Genomic DNA, 16,840 nt, shown 5'->3' with positions numbered 1-16,840 from the left:
CCTGGAGAGTGATGGGATGCCATACCGCTCTATAGTCAGGAGTGATGGTCTGGCGTGTCATTTCTTTTCATAGCAGGACCCCATTGAAACTTCCTGGCAGATTAAAACTGTGTGCCGGACCGAGACTCGAACTCGGCACCTTTGCCTTTCGCGGGCAAGTGCTTGAGTAGCTCAGATGGTAGAGCACTTGCCCGCGAAAGGCAAAGGTCCCGAGTTCGAGTCTCGGTCCAGCACACAGTTTTAATCTGCCAGGAAGTTTCATATCAGCGCACACTCCGCTGCAGAATGGAAATTCTCATTCAGGACCCCATTGATTGTCGTACGCAGCACCCTTATAGCACAGCTCTGTGTCGAGGATATTCTACGCCCCGTTTTATTGCCCTTCATGACAAGCCACCCTGGGCTTACACTTCAGCAAGATAATGCCCACCCGCACATGGCGACAATTTCCACTGCTTGTCTTCGTACTTGCCAAATCGTACCTCGGCCAGCAAGGTCGCCGGATCTCTCCCCAGTTCAAGACGCTTGGAGCATTATGGGCAGGGCTCTCCAAACATATCGGAATTTCGTTGATCTAAAGCGCCAATTGGACAGAATGCGTCACGATATCCGTCAGGAGGACATACTACAACTCTGTCAATCGGTGCCAAGCCTCATCTGCTTGCATAAGGGCCAGAGGTGAACTAACCCGTTATTGATTTGCTCAGTTTCTGAAACTCTTTTTCTTGAATAAATCATCCAGTTTTTTCCTGAAATTGTCTGTCTGTACATGTACATCACATCGACATATTTCCGTCCCATTCGGGTAACTCCTTCGCGGTGCTTTTTTTCTCTATTAGAGTATAGCTGGTTTGTTTATCAGTATTTTAAATATATTCATCAAAGGAGGTATCGTATGGAAGTTTAGTATGTCTACATCTACATCCATACTCCGCAAGCCACCTGATGCTGTGTGGCGGAGGGTACATTGAGTACCTCTATCGGTTCTCCCTTCTATTCCAGTCTCTTATTGTTCGTGGAAAGAAAGATTGTCGGTGTGCCTCTGTGTGGGCTCTAATTTCTCTGATTTTGTCCTCATGGTCTCTTCGCGAGATATACGTAGGAGGGAGCAATATACTGCTTGACTCCTCGGTGAAGGTATGTCTTTGCTTTTGTTGCTGTTGTTATAAACAATTTTATACATAGGCGTGAATATCTTTGCTAAGATTGGTTGTACAAATATGGTAATACTTGTATTGTAATCATCTCTTTATCACGGATTCATTGCTGTGTATTCAGATTTGTTGTAGCTTCTCTGGAAGCAATTTTAATGTTTTCGTAAGTATTTGAGACTTCAAATATTGACGCAGTCGGACATTTGGCCTTGGGTGCTTGTCGCCCACTAGCACACTGCGGGTAACCATCACAGGAATTTCAAGAAGTGAGCACACACCCAGTCTACTCATCCACTCGCAGTCTGTTCACCAGCCTAATTTCGTTACCTTGCTGCAACTCGTCCACGACATGGCACTCAACTTGTCCTTCCTTTTCTGTGACTAATTTATACATAGCAGACACACCATTTGTAACCTCACACGGACCATCTCTTAGGTAATCCTTCGAAAGGCTTCCTCAACACTTTTGCGAAGTGCTTCGTTAGTCTTACACCAATTATTCACTATAGTAACGAACTTGATCATCTGGTGCCAAAGCTCGTGCTTGGAAGCAGAGAGCTCTCGGGATCAAATCTTGGTTGGATCACAGGTTTTTCCGTCTGCGTTTCAACCTAGTCTTCACCTCTCAACTATCTGAAAAGTCACCAGGCACCACAAGCGGTTCGGATTCCAGGTTTACCTGTAGGTTCCCTTTCCCCTGTTACATAACGGAGGTAGGTTAGGGGCACACAAGTTCGCCAAAATGGCGTCCAATTGAGAGACTTGCACCAGGCCACTGAGCCGCGCGAAATTATTATTATTCCTTACGATGAGTTTTTTGGTATGGTAAGGTCTGGGCTTCGTGGTAGCCATTTCAGTGGCGCTAGACTTGTTGCTGAACCGCACCCGTGTTCATCAAAGAACTCGCACCGATGAATACCAAAGTGTGCTGGGAGGTTCGCCCTGCTCTTAACCACACCTAATCCATGACACCTTTGTCTTCTAGTCGTGGTATTATCAATGTCTGCGACATGTCCGAACAGGAATTGCCACAAATGTATATTTTTTTTAAAAAAAAAAGTCATTAAAACAGGTATAGAGATGATAACCTGGCCCACATTGTAACATGAGGTGTGCTTGGTTCCACCTCTTGCGCATAATCGGGGTTTTTCTTAGACCAAAAAACCACATTCCTCACGTGTCATCTGTTGCATGCTAGCTCTGGAGCAGAGAAACAGTGGAACCTCGCATTGTAATACATGATAGGCACTCTTGGAGTGATATCGCTTTGGTTCATGTCTTTCTTTAAGGACTTTTCGCGTTCGCTCGGGTCTTAGAAAATTTTTCACTGATGAGCCGCAGAGAAGGGAGGATGTAAGAAACAAGGGACACCTGGCTATTCCACGAATATTTGTCTCATCCGGTTGCGGCAAAGTATGTGCTGCAGCTGCAGTTTCCGGCACACAGTTGGTAAGATGTATCTGCGGCACAGAGTTTCGAGACTTTGATGTAGTTTACTCTGATCCGACCATTATTGTACTGAAACTGAAATATATAAATATTCACTTGGAGCACCAGAGATTTATACCTCTAGAGTATGGTGTCTGAAACTATACACAACACCGTGGTCAGATTTGCGTAACCTCAGGTGCAGTCAGCTACTAATGATAAATTCTGTATTTCTGATCTAGTATGGTATTATCCATCTTCTCAATCGTTACTAGTATGGCCGTGCCACCCTTGTATTGCACTAATTAACTGTACCAATGTTTGTATGTGGTATGATGCCATTATTCCATCAGACTTCGTGATATCAAATAACTGTACCTTATGGATCTCATGTCAATACATACAGAGAAAATAAATCTCGTAATTTCAGTGGTTTCTTGAGTCCGCCCCCCGTAGCTGACTGGTAGCCGGCACGGTAGCTCAGCGTGTTCGGTCAGAGGGCTAGCTGCCCTCTGTAATAAAAAAAACTGGGTTAATGGATCAACAACGAACTGAAACGGGTGTCTTTCGACGTCCGACCAGAGCAGACACAACAAACGAAAACGAACAAAATGAGATTTAAAACAAAACAAAAAAGAAAAAGAAAGTGGTCAGGGCGACAGAATGTCAATCCTAAAGGCCCGGGTTCGATTCCCGGCTGGGTCGGAGATTTTCTCCCTTCACGGACTGGGTGTTGTCCTAATCATCATCATTTCATCCCCATCGACGCGTAAGTCGCCGAAGTGACGTCAGATCGAAAGACTTGCACCCGGTGAACGTTCTATCCGACGGGAGGCCCTAGTCACACGACACTTACGTTATTATTTTTACTGGTTCTTGAATATAATAAATTTAAGTATTTAGAAATTTTGTCCCACTTCATGTTAGGTATCGTAAATGCAGCTGAGGTAACATCATAACCCAGTTACTTAGGTTCATTGCCGGTCGAAGTGGCCGCGCGGTTCTGGCGCTGCAGTCTGGAACCGCGAGACCGCTACGGTCGCAGGTTCGAATCCTGCCTCGGGCATGAATGTGTGTGATGTCCTTAGGATAGTTATGTTTAACTAGTCCTAAGTTCTAGGGGACTAATGACCTCAGCAGTTGAGTCCCATAGTGCTCAGAGCCAGAGCCTTAGGTTCATTTTATGTCATTCAAATAATTAAATGTCATTAAGATAATCAGTGTTTTCTATGTGTAAAAATTTTAATAGGTAGTCAGGCTCATGAGAGCCGTCTTCTCACTTAGGTCCAGGCAGAGTGGACACTTTTCATCGAACTTTGGTTCGGGGCTCGGTTGGTATCTTGCAGACGCACGCATTATCTCCGTCGTTTCACTGTCCTGTCTGTGGAAGTTCGTGCTGCAGACCATTCGTGATACAGTGATACAAGACGTCTCTTCCTTCACAGAGTGTGAGGTTCCTTGCCGGATATGGCTGCAGATGTAGCATCGGAGCTATAGCTATTATTTGCAGCAGCTCTAAAATTTAAAAATAAAAATCTCTCAATGAATATGGCCCACATATCAATTGTTTTGATGAATGGTATTGCACGATCTGTACCATCAAGTGCGAGCTATTGCGTGCAGTTCAGGAAGTCTTCTGCCCTCTGCAGTCGAGGCACAGTAACACGTCGGTCTTGTGCAGCAAGTGGTACACAGGTGCCCCTCAAGTTCTCCAAATTTACTCAACACGTTTCCACGAGAGCAACGTGGTGGCCTTTCTTTAAATAGTCGCATTTACGTTCCACAGACTTCTCTAATACAAAGGGTGAATGTGAACTTCTCCGTCAAAATGTCGAAGGTTGTTCAGAGATAATTTCAGAGTATATTGGTATAAATGATCTTTGGTGTCCAGTAGTTCATCAGAGAATATTTCGTTCGATTTCTTAGCCCCATTTATCTGTGCACTTGTTTTATAGCTTGATTTCAGTACTGATCAGCTCTATCTCCGGTTTATTTTTCCAGCAGTTTTAGTTGTACATCAACGGTGATAAACAGTAATTTGAAGGAGACGAGGTACTGGCAGAAGTAAAGCCGTGAGGACAGGGCGTGAGTTGTGCTTGGGTAGCTCAGTTACTGCCGGCATGGTAGCTCAGCGTGTTCGGTCAGAGGGTTAGCTGCCCTCTGTAATAAAAAAACTGAGTTAATGGATCAACGACGAGCTGAAACGGGTGTCTTGCGACGTCCTCCCAGAGCAAATGCAATGAACGAAAACGAACAAAATTAGATGACACAAAAAAAAGTTGGTAGAGCACTTGCCCGCGAAAGGCAAAGGTCCCGAGTTCGAGTCTCGGTCCGGCACACAGTTTTAATCTGCCAGGAAGTTTCAGCAATATGAAAAGATTTAGTGTTGACAATTTGTGCAGTTATTCTTTATTTGCTATTTCCTTTTAGTCTGTTATCTAGATGCAAGAACGGACCAGACGTTGCGCATGAATTGGCATGAATACAGCACATACTTTTTTAACATAATTTCAAATATGGTTGTATAACTACATATTACTGTGTTTAAGAGGGATGGGAAAATCTACATAAAAATGTCATAGTAATTTTAACAGAAAGAAAAAAAGAACTCTCTGGCCAACTGTTCAACAGATACATGTTATATTGTTCTGTTGTACTACGCTGCTTTGCAAATTCTGCAATTTGTAATTCTGGACTACACTACTATACAACACTACACTACACAACACTACTGTACTTAGCGTCAGAATCAGGCTAGATTCCTCATTTCTCTGTACAGTTAGTCCTCAGCACGCTGAGGCACAACTCAGGATTCACAGAGGCTGCGCTGCTGTGATCCCCAAAGTATAGAGATTGGGAGATAGCTGTGCAGATAGCGAGACTTAGAGTATTATTAGCATACTCATATTATTTGTCCCATGTCACGGTCAGTGCGGACTTAGACTCTGCGGCAGCCGGCCGCTGGTCAGTTTTTATGTCAAACGGTTCACACTGAGAACCTTAGTGCCCATTTCGTGTACCTTAAAGAGCACACCAGTGCACACGCTGAAGCGAACGGGAATAGCCGCGTGTGGTCAGACATGCCACAAGCTGCACATCAGAAGTCAATGCTGCGTGCAGGGAGCTGTCATGGCGTCAAGTGCTACTAGGGAATCAACAATTCTTGCTTTCTATATGGCTATTTGATTGTACACTGAGGCGCCAAAGACACTGGTATAGGCATGGATATTCAAATACAGAGATATGTAAACACGCAGAATACGGCGCTGCGGTCGGCAACGCCTGCTTAAGTCAACAAGTGTCTGGCGCAGTTGTTAGATCGGTTACTGCTGCTACAATGGCAGGTTATCACGATTTATGTGAGTTTGAACGTGGTGTTATAGTCGGCGCACGAGCGAGGTAGCAATAAAGTGGGGATTTTCCCGTACGACCATTTCACGATTGTACCGTGAATATCAGGAATCCGATAAAACACCAAATCTCCGACATTGCTGTGGCCGGAAAAACATGCTTCAAGAACGGGACCAACGACGAGAATCGTTCAACGCGACAGAAGTGCAACCGTTCTGTAAATTACTGCAGATTTGAATGCTGTGCCATCAACAAGTGTCAGAGTGCGAACTATTCAACGAAACGAAATAGAGCCGAAGGCCCACTCGTGTACCCTTGACGACTGCACGACACAAAGATTTAAGCCTCACCTGGGCCTGTCAACATCGACATTGGACTGTTGATGATTGGTTACCTGGTCGGACAAGTCTCGTTTCAAATTGTATAGAGCGGATGGATTTGTACGGGTATGGAGACAACCTCACGAATCCATGGACCCTGCATGTCAGCAAGGGAGTGTTGAAGCTGGTGGAGGCTCTGTGACTGTATGTGGCATGTGCAGTTGGAGTGATATAGGACCCCTGATACGTCTAGATACGACTCTGACAAGTGACACGTGCGTAAGCGTCCTGTCTTATCATCTGCATCCATTCATGTCCATTGTGCAGTCCGATGGACTTGGGCTATTCCAGCAGGACATTGATACACCCCAAACGTCCAGAATTGCTACAGAGTGGCTCCAGAAACGCTCTTCTAAGTTTATACACTTCCGATCTCCACCAAACTCCCCAGACATATTATTGGACATATCTGGGATGCCTTGCAACGTACTGTACAGAAGAGGTCTCCACACCCTCGTTCTCTTACGGATTCATGGACAGCCCTGCAGGATTCATGGTGTCGATTCCCTCCAGCACTTCTTCAGACATTAGTCGAGTCCATGCCACGTCATGTTGCGGCACTTCTGCGAGCTCGCGGAGGCCCACCATGATATTAGGCAGGTGTACCACTTTCTTTGGCTCTTCAGTTTATATCGTGGCAGCGCACAACACTAATGTAAGAAAACGGCAATTATCGGTGAAAAACTGGATGAGCAGATTGGAGGAGTGTTGAGACTTAGGGGAAACTAGCAGACCTGTCAACTTTGCACTATGGGAAAGTTCTACAGCAGTCTCTTCTCTTTTGCAAAAATATTCACTTCCGACATTCATTCTTCCATTACTTTCGACTTGGGCCCGGGGGACGAAGGGTATACAGGTAGCTACTGATATTCTACGTTGAATTTCATGGGCTTTCGCAAATCACAACACTGATTAGGTACACTCTGCAATTTTCTACACGTATCTGACATCTGGATGTGGTACCAGTATATCTCTTATCAAAAGACGTTGTATTTCATGGGCTTTCGCAATTATTGGTGAAAAACTGGATGAGCAGATTGGAGGAGTGTTGAGACTTAGGGGAAACTAGCAGACCTGTCAACTTTGCACTATTGGGAAAGTTCTACAGCAGTCTCTTCTCTTTTCCAAAAATATTCACTTCCGACATTCATTCTTCCATTACTTTCGACTTGGGCCCGGGGGACGAAGGGTATACAGGTAGCTACTAATATTCTACGTTGTATTTCATGGGCTTTCGCAAATCACAACACTGATTAGGTACACTCTGCAATTTTCTACACGTATCTGACATCTGGATGTGGTACCAGTATTTCTCTTATCAAAGACGTTGTATTTCATGGGCTTTCGCAAATCACAATACTGATTAGGTTCACTCTGCAATTTTCTACACGTATCTGACATCTGGATGTGGTACCAGAACTAACAAGAAATTTAGTGTGTTGTCATATGTACCTGATAATTTACAGTTTTTTCCTGTTATGTAAAAGGCTTTTGCTCTTGCTTTGCCTGCTAGTACATGCACAATCCTTCCGACTCTAGGAAGGGTAAAACTGTGGTTGTATGCTACAAAGAATGAAAACAGGTTATGTGAGTTCTACCCGCTAACTATTCACAGGAGGAGAAAGACTGCAACATATGACCTTTAATAACTTAGTCATTGACAAACTTTATGAACAGTCTGGGCGTAATATTACATTTTGTGTAGTTTCATATCACATGTGATTGTTCACAGTTCGCCTATCTTCACCAGCTCTTGCTGGGATGTAAATTAATTATTTTGAACTGCAATTTCATTTCATGCATTTTTGGCTGTGTGAATGAGTGTATTTTTTCCAAGTAGAGTTTTAGATAACAGTGTATAAGCGTTTTTAAAATTTACTGTTTCACTTTCCACGAAGATTAATGAAAGACTCTTCATGACTAGTTATTTTTGTTTATAACTGTGTTCTCATTTCTGATTTTTCCCACTTTTGAATTTTTGCTTCAGTTTCACTTCAACATTACTCATGTATCAATAAAAATATATATTCTAAATATTTTATGCTTTATTTCATTAACTTATTGATCACTTTGTTGAATATGTGTCCGATTTAAGCATAATCGCCGGCCATGGTGGCCGAGCGGTTCTAGGCGCTTCATTCCGGAACCTCGCGCCTGCTACGGTCGCAGGTTCGAATCCTGCCTCGGCATGGATGTGTGTGATGTCCTTAGGTTAGTTAGGTTTAAGTAGTTCTAAGTTCTAGGGAACTGATAACCTCAGATGTTAAGTCCCATAGTGCTAAGAGCCATTTGAACCATTTTAAGCATAAACCATGGTTTCTCTGGGATATAATAATAATCGGCAATTTTAGACTCATGACGCCCCCCCCCCCCCCCCGCCCCGCCCCGCCCCGCCCCGCCCCGCCCCGCCCCGCCCCGCCCCCCACCTGGAAAAATTTCTGCAGTCTCCTATGCGCACTGTGTTTTGTTGCAGTTAACTGCAAATCACTTCTCCGAAAGCCACGTGCTTATGTTACTGGATACAATAATAGATGTATCATTTATATTATTTCCACGTCTTTCACAATAACATTTGTGTCATCTGGAAGGACAAACATTATGAGTCATCTGTCACGTTTAGCGGCAATCACTGACTCATATCAAGAAAAACAACGCCAAGAACAGACCCAGATCTCAGATTCGTATTTGTTGACTCTAGATGACAGACTCCTGCTTCCAATTTTCCAGATATGAAGTATACCGTTTTTGAAGTTTTTCTCTAATCCCGTAATATTCCATTTTTTGCAAAAATATTGTCCACTGATTCCAACGTTTTTTATTCCAAATCAAAGAAATTACCTGCTGTCCTCAACCTATCATTTAGTCCTGAAATTACCTTACACACACAAAAGAGTAAATTTCATTTCCTGTGGACACCCTTCACCTCAAACTAAACTGCTAATTTGGCAGCAAGTTCTTTGTACTTAGATGTACACTTTTGAAATTGCTGGTAACACTGAAATTGGCTGTTAATTAAGTACATTGTCTTTTTCACCCTTTTTTAAGTATTTGTAAAGTATTTCAGTCTATCACGAAATTCCCCACACCTGTATGACTCATCCCGCAAATGACTGAGTATAGAACTAATGCATGATGCACCGATATTCATAATCCTATCTGAAATTTCGACATACCAGTGGGTGTCTTTTATTAACAATTCTGATTATTAAATATTTTGCACATTATTGATACATCAGAAACAGTTTCCTCACACAATAGATCTGTAATATGTTGAGCACCCTCATTCTGCCTTGACACCTCTTTCACAACTGATCAAATAGTTTTAAATTTGTTCTGAGATCTTTCTATTCTCTTGGTGTAATATACTGTTTCGGTTCGTCTGACGACATTTTTCAGCATTTTGGAACATGCTCTGTGGTGGGATTCTGTTTCAAACCTGAGACTGTTATTCGTATTATGATACAGCTCCTTTTTATATGATATTCCATATCGATTGCTTATTAGTATTGCATAAGTGCCTACACTTTTGAAGGGCTATAGCTGTGAAGCTTTGAAGAAATACGTTATATCTGTCGTTCACGTCGTCTGTATTTTAGACTTCTTGCAAAGTTAGTCCTTCAAGGTTGTCTTTAAATATCTTCATTGCGAATGGACCCATAAGTCTTTTGTTTACTACCTTTCGATATGACTCTGCCTTGATTTCGACCTGAGCACCGTCGTGCAACTAATTAGTAATTTTGCTCACAATGTGCCTATCGACTAGAGAACCGCTTATGAAGACTGTGTGTACGATTGTGCTTCTGTTTCCTCGAACTTTAGTTGGAAAGTATGCTGTCTCTGCTGCGGTCTATGATTCAAGTACATTAACATTATTTTCGCTTGAGAATCTACTACAAAGATTGTACTGAAATCCTAACACGTTCTTCTTAAGAACCTTGCCTAGCACTGCTTCAAGTCTGGAGAGGAAACCCTGTAATGTGAACGGGGTACCTGTACAGTCATATACTTAAAAGGTCTCTCCTTGAAAATTCACAAACTCTCCTGCACAGCCTTCAAATATAAGGTCTTTACAATGTTTTGATATATAGCTCTTTTGAATGAATCATTACAATTAGTATAACTCGCCACTCCTCCTTTCTGCAACGAACCCCTTGCATAGAAATCAGATAGAATGAACGCCTTCAATGAAGCCTTCGTATTTCTTAGTTATGTAAGAAATGGAAATAATGTCAGTGTCAGGATATGTTACCAATTCATCTACTTTACCTTTAATTTTCCTATTATTTTTATGAAATAAGAGTACTGACCTTTCTGATCTGCATTCCCCATTCATTGTACTAATTTCCAGCATTAAAGAAACCTTCCTCAAACAGGGCTATTGCCTACGTGACATCATTCTTATTGTATCTAGTCCCTCTATACATTATCACCGGAAATCCAGCTGCTGTACTGTGATTTGTAAGTTTCACCAACCACCTCTTCCCAATCACATTAAGGTGTAGGCCATTCCTGATACAGCCCGACCCATGGATACTCTCAACTGGCACAACCGAATTGTGTGCCTCCTCAGCAGTCAACAGCTTCCTCTCGAGTCCCATATTAACTCGCCTCACAGCACTGTCGCGACGGTATTGATCGTAAAGACGGAACATCTGTACAAAATGACCATTAGTGGACCATAATATCGTATTAGTGGAACAAGTTTCAGGAGCAGGCCTGTCCAAGATCACTCCCAGCCTCTCACACAATCACTACTAGTTCTTCCTTAGAAAAATAGTGACACAAATCCCTGTGTCGCCTTATTGAGTTCAGCACTAGGTTTAAAAATGCCTTACCTAATGTCTCCTGCAGTATCTCCTGGGGACTACCCCGCGGCCATGACTGCTTAAACAATAGTTCGATGGAAGAAAATGCTAATCCACTTGAGCTTAATTTTAGTTTCAGTTTGTCATATGTTTTACTGAATTACGAGACAAGAATATAAACACAGTAGAAAAAAAATACACGCTAGACAATGGTTACCAGTGAAACACATGGAACTATTTGTTACCAAGATGTGATACATTCGAAAACACAACAGATACCATAATCAGACTAGCGCTAAATTCATCCACTGACCCCTCCAATTCTTTTATAACATCAGTGGAGGAGGTATCACTGACAGTGCCCGTCTACCAGATTTGCAAGCCGGCCGCTGTGGACGCGCGGTTCTAGGCGCTTCAGTCCAGAACCACGCTGCTGCTACGGTCGCAGGTTCGAATCCTGCATCGGGCATGGATGTGTGTGATGTCCTTAGGTTAGTCAGGTTTAAGTAGTTCTAAGTCTAGGGGACTGATGACCTCAGATGTTAAGTCCCATAGTGCTTAGAGTCATTTGAACCAGATTTGCAAATTAACTATGCTTCCTTGTCCGGAAAAAGGCCTCTAAAACTAGATCTGCCAAATCAAAAGAATTCATCATTAAACGAAGTGTTTTTTTCTTTACAGGTTTACCTACACACAGGCTCCGTGCATCATCAGGCGGTAGACATAACGACTTGAGAGCTACAGTGGACCAAACACCATATAAACGTTGTCATTGATGTATGTCATGTATCGAAAATAAATCTGCAACTGTTCTGTAAGATCTAATAACCTTCACTTATTATTAACAAATTAATCCACTATTTTTCAGTGGCACGTCTATTAATTTTCTGATATGAAATACAAATAAAAAATGATTCATTGTATTGCATGGGTGTTATACTAGTGTTTATGTACTAGCACTGTAAGGACGTGCAAATAATGTGGGTAATTTCGAGGTGTGTGGCTGGTGGATACTTTCACCACGAGCAATTCACACGTCTAACGTTCGCACCTCCACAGTCCCTCGCTTCGGTTACCACTCTTACAGCCTAAATTGCTGCACCATCCAGCTCTGTGATAAAGAACGCAGTATTATACAATCAATGTCACCGTGTTTTCCGAGGTTTGCAGATTTAATTTTAGAAATGAAAGAAACTGCCTCCCTTTCCAGAAGATATATTGGAAAAACTTTTACACACACACACACACACACACACATATATATATATATATATATATATATATATATATATATATATATATATATATATGACATACACACAATACATCCACCCATAATCACGGACGGGAAGAGACCAACAGCTGAAGAGTGAAAAATTTTATATCTGCTGAAGGTAACATTAGGATACAGATATATGTTCATCTTTCTTTCCGTGTATATCTCATTTTGGCGCGGGCAGGTTCATATTGAATCTTTGCCCCTTGCAGTGTTCCGATACTTATTAAATGACATATACTTTATCGCTAAATGAAAATGAGATCTATCACGACTGTCCCCTCCCCTCCCACCCCCGCCCCCTCCTACTGTACATCGGTGCTTTCCATCCTTACTGGACGACAGTATACAGCAGTGGTGCATTTTACAAAGATACATACCGTAAATAATCAAATTTCATATGGAAGTATTACTTACACTACTTTTTGTAGTTCGGCCAAGTTTTTATCTTATTTATCCCCTGCATTAATCAGCTTTATTTATATTACAATTAACTTGCTGAAATTTACAAAACTTTGGTTCAAATGGCTCTGAGCACTATGGGACTCAACTGCTGAGGTCATTAGTCCCCTAGAACTTAGAACTAGTTAAACCTAACTAACCTAAGGACACCACAAACATCCATGCCCGAGGCAGGATTCGAACCTGCGACCGTAGCGGTCTTGCGGTTCCAGACTGCAGCGCCTTTAGCCGCACGGCCACTTCGGCCGGCCTACAAAACTTTAAAAGTTCAGTTTCTGAGAGATCATCACTCGACAATAGATATGTTTGAATTAGAGCCTTTTGCTCCATTATTGAACTGTAACTGACAACCATAGTTTGCGCGGCCACATCTCCACAACGTTCGCTGCGTACCGTCGCTGCAACTACTCGCGTCTATATCTTTATAGATGACTACGAATTGCAGGTCGTTATAGCGTCCATAGGGTAGCCCCGTAAGATAAGTGCATGCTGATGTGTGTTTGGTTAAAAAGTTCGAAGCCGCGACGGAGAAGCCATAAAGTTCCGACCAAGGTTATCGGCATCACGTCGAGAACTCCATATTCCAGGTAAGCCCTTAAGTTGCTTGCTTTAATTCCACCTTCATTGTAAGGTTCGGCTTCCAACGCCGCTACAAAGGCCACTTAGAACGTTTTCGTCATTGTAGACAGACGCAAGTTTGATCACTACTTCACACGAGTGTGTATTCCTTGTTCAACGAACACTAAACATATCATATGTCAACAGTTTTTCTTGCAGACTCTTTTCATTTCACATATGGTAAAAACCCTTTTCATATATAGTTTACTTACATGTCTTAGTAAAAGTGCATAAAGTTTTCCATGACTGACATACAGAAATAAAAACATGTAAATTTGCTCCTTGTAACTACGCATAAATGTCATTTCAATATTGGCTGACACGCGAGGTCTAATACATTTCACTTATTTTACTTATACACAAGTTTATACATGTATCTGTCACAACATTTTCCATGTTTGCATAGCAATATTTCAATGCAAGTGAATAACTTTTAAGATGTCGTTTTCACCTTCAAAACTGGTAAGGCAACATTTATGTTTACAACTTTTTATGATGAGCTAGCACTACAACTTCTAAACTCGTGACGTAATCTTTGTTTACATGAATAATTTTTGCAAAACATGTTACATGTCGAGACTGGAAAATCAATATACATATATGCAATCTGTTTGCATGAATGACTGGCATTATCTCATTTAATTCAAACGTCTGTAATTCCAGATTGCTAACAAAAGGAATAGAGAACTTCACTCTCGCGTTTTCAACACAAACAAGCATAACTACACTTAGCTAAGCGTTTCTCAAATGTACCAGGTGATGGTCTACTAATCTAATCTACAGGGAGGTATGATGAGTCTTGGAAAGAAGCATTTATCATCTGCTGAAATCCATCATTTACACATCACACAATAATTGAGCAAATTCTCTGTGAACGCTTCCTTGTGTTTTCCGACGAACTATTTACTCAGCGATTGCAGCAATACAGATAAAATTCTAACATCATTGTGTTATATAAGTTTATTAATGTAATTTGCTTAAAAGTACCTGTAATTATTGTACTTCAGTGTCCTTAATTTATACTTTTCATTGCGGGATACAGCTCCTCTGTACTATAATATGTATTTATGTAAATAATATGCTACGAAAGCTGTATCAAAAGAAATGTTTATGGGACATACAGGTAAGTCATGACCATGTGTAATTGTGTCTTGAAAACTTGTATTCGGCTTTCATATCTGTTACTTGCATTCTTCAATGTACGATCCGACCCCCTGTTTTTATTCTGTAGTAGTACAGGATCTCGACTCCATTTCGCAACATTTTACGTACTACAACTTCTTTATATTCACACGTAGCATTCACACTGTCGCATTCATACACATATTTATATACAATTAAACACTCATATTGCCGTGTGGCCCGTTTCTTTTGGTACCAGCTACCTAAATTCTCTTTCTGCTCCTTACTGGGACCCGTCCTTGCATTGCTCCCTGTAAAAAACTTAACTTCACTTGTAGACTAAGTACGTCCTTGCTCCAAGGGCAACTTACGTATCGTGCATCATTCGCAGTATATATACAATGTAGCCATAATGTAGATTCTTGTATTTATATTGTAAATAGTAACTTGGTGCGTAGATATCTTCCCACAATCAGTTCAATTTCTTTCCTTGCATGTAAATATGTCCTCATCTTTTCTAATATTAGTGTTCTTCTTATAGCGTAGACCATAGTATTTATTTTAGTAATCAATTTATATTCAAATCTTCCGGGTATACTTTACTTGCTATACACGTACTAATGTTAGCTGAGCGTCTAACGTGTTGAGCAGAGTGTTGTACTTGTTTTGCCTTCACGCATACGCCGAGATCAGTGCCCTGCGATGAAAATATCTACTGCGGTTGTGCTTTGCCTCTCGTTGTAATGCTACATCATTTATTTCTTCCCACCACGTTTATCAGTTTGCGGTTGGAGGGTGTGAGTATTTTAGTAGTGAATTTGCATCATGGCGATTAAATTCAGTTTACTTATTTCACAACATCCTTCTGTCAGTGAACAAAATCTTAAATAACTAATGACTCACATTGTTTCTATTTACACACTTTTGCTAGGCGTAGGGCAACAACTCAACGTGGCATTGACTCAACAAGTTGTTGGAAGCCCCTTGCAGAAATGTTGAGTCACGCTGCCTCTGTTGCCGTTCATAAATCAGAAAGTGTTGCCGGTGTAGGATTTTGTGCATGAACTGGCCTCTCGATTATGTCCCATAAATGTTCGATGAGATTCTTGTTGGGCGATCTGAGTGGCCAAATCATTCACTCGAACTGTCCAGAACGTTCTTCAAACCAATTGTGAAAAATTGTGATCCAGTGACATGGCTCATTATCATCCATAAAAAGGCCACCGTTGATTGGGAACATGAAGTCCATGAAAGGATGCAAATTATCTCCATTTCCAGTCAATGATCCATGCACACATAGCCCACGCCAATATCGAGCCATCACCAGCTTGCAAAGTGTCCTGTTGACAACTTGGGTCCATGCCTTCGTGGGGTCTGCGCCACACTGGCACCCCACCATCAACTCTTACCAACTGAAATTGGGTTCAATTGATCAGGTCACGGTTTTTCAACCGGCTAGGGTCCCATCGATATGGTCACGAGAGCAGCAGAGGCGTCGTGCTGTTAGTAAAGGCACTCGCATCGGTCATCTGCTGCCACAGCCCATTAACGCAAATGTAGCCGCACTGTCCTAACGGATACGTTCATCGTAAGTCCCACATTGACTTCTGGGGTTACTTCACGAAGTGTTTCTTGTCTGTTAGCACTGACGACCCGGCGCAAACGGCGCTGCTCTCTGTCATAAGTGAACGCCGTCGACCAATGCGTTGTCCGCACTCTTGACACTGAGGAACTCGAAATGTCGAATTCTCTAACGATTTCCGAAGTGGAATGTGCCATGCCTCTAGCTCCAACTACCATTCCGCGTTTTAAGTCTGTTAATTCCCGTCGTGCCCCATAACCATGTCGGCTCCCCTGATTACAAATGGCGGCTCCGCCAATCCACTGCCCCATTATAAGTTGTGTACGCGATACTACCGCCATCTGTATATAAGCACATCGCTGTCTCATGACTTTTGTCAACTAAGTGTGCATCTTGCGAAATTACCACAAAGAGAAAATTCGATAAATTTGAGTTAATACGGACATTTTCGCGCCATTCTCGAATTGAACAGGGAAGGACAAATTCGATGCTGGTACCAGAAGTACCCTCCGTCACACAGTTTCGCGTGGCTCGCGGAGTATAGATGTAGATGTAAATCCAATGCCTTACCACTACACCACGTCGCTCAGCCGCTGTCAGATACAGCTAGCACCAAAGGATCGTACACAAACTACAGTGGTGTGCAAAGATTAAGAACCTAA

The 16,840-nt window shown here is 42.1% G+C and overlaps 1 long non-coding RNA gene across 1 annotated transcript in view; it reads left to right on the top strand.

Moving 5' to 3' along the window:
- Positions 1–11,943, top strand: part of LOC124596650 — a 65,741-nt gene extending 53,798 nt beyond the window's left edge. Inside the window, exon 3 of the long non-coding RNA XR_006978335.1 lies at positions 11,800–11,943. This is a non-coding gene — a long non-coding RNA (uncharacterized LOC124596650). The remainder of the gene's footprint in view (positions 1–11,799) is intronic.
- Positions 11,944–16,840: the final 4,897 nt, after the last annotated feature.

Source organism: Schistocerca americana, chromosome 2 (assembly GCF_021461395.2).
Source record: "Schistocerca americana isolate TAMUIC-IGC-003095 chromosome 2, iqSchAmer2.1, whole genome shotgun sequence".
NCBI classification, from domain to species: domain Eukaryota; kingdom Metazoa; phylum Arthropoda; class Insecta; order Orthoptera; family Acrididae; genus Schistocerca; species Schistocerca americana.
The sequence above is the reverse complement of the archived record's forward strand: the minus strand, read 5'-3'. Positions and strand labels throughout refer to the sequence as shown.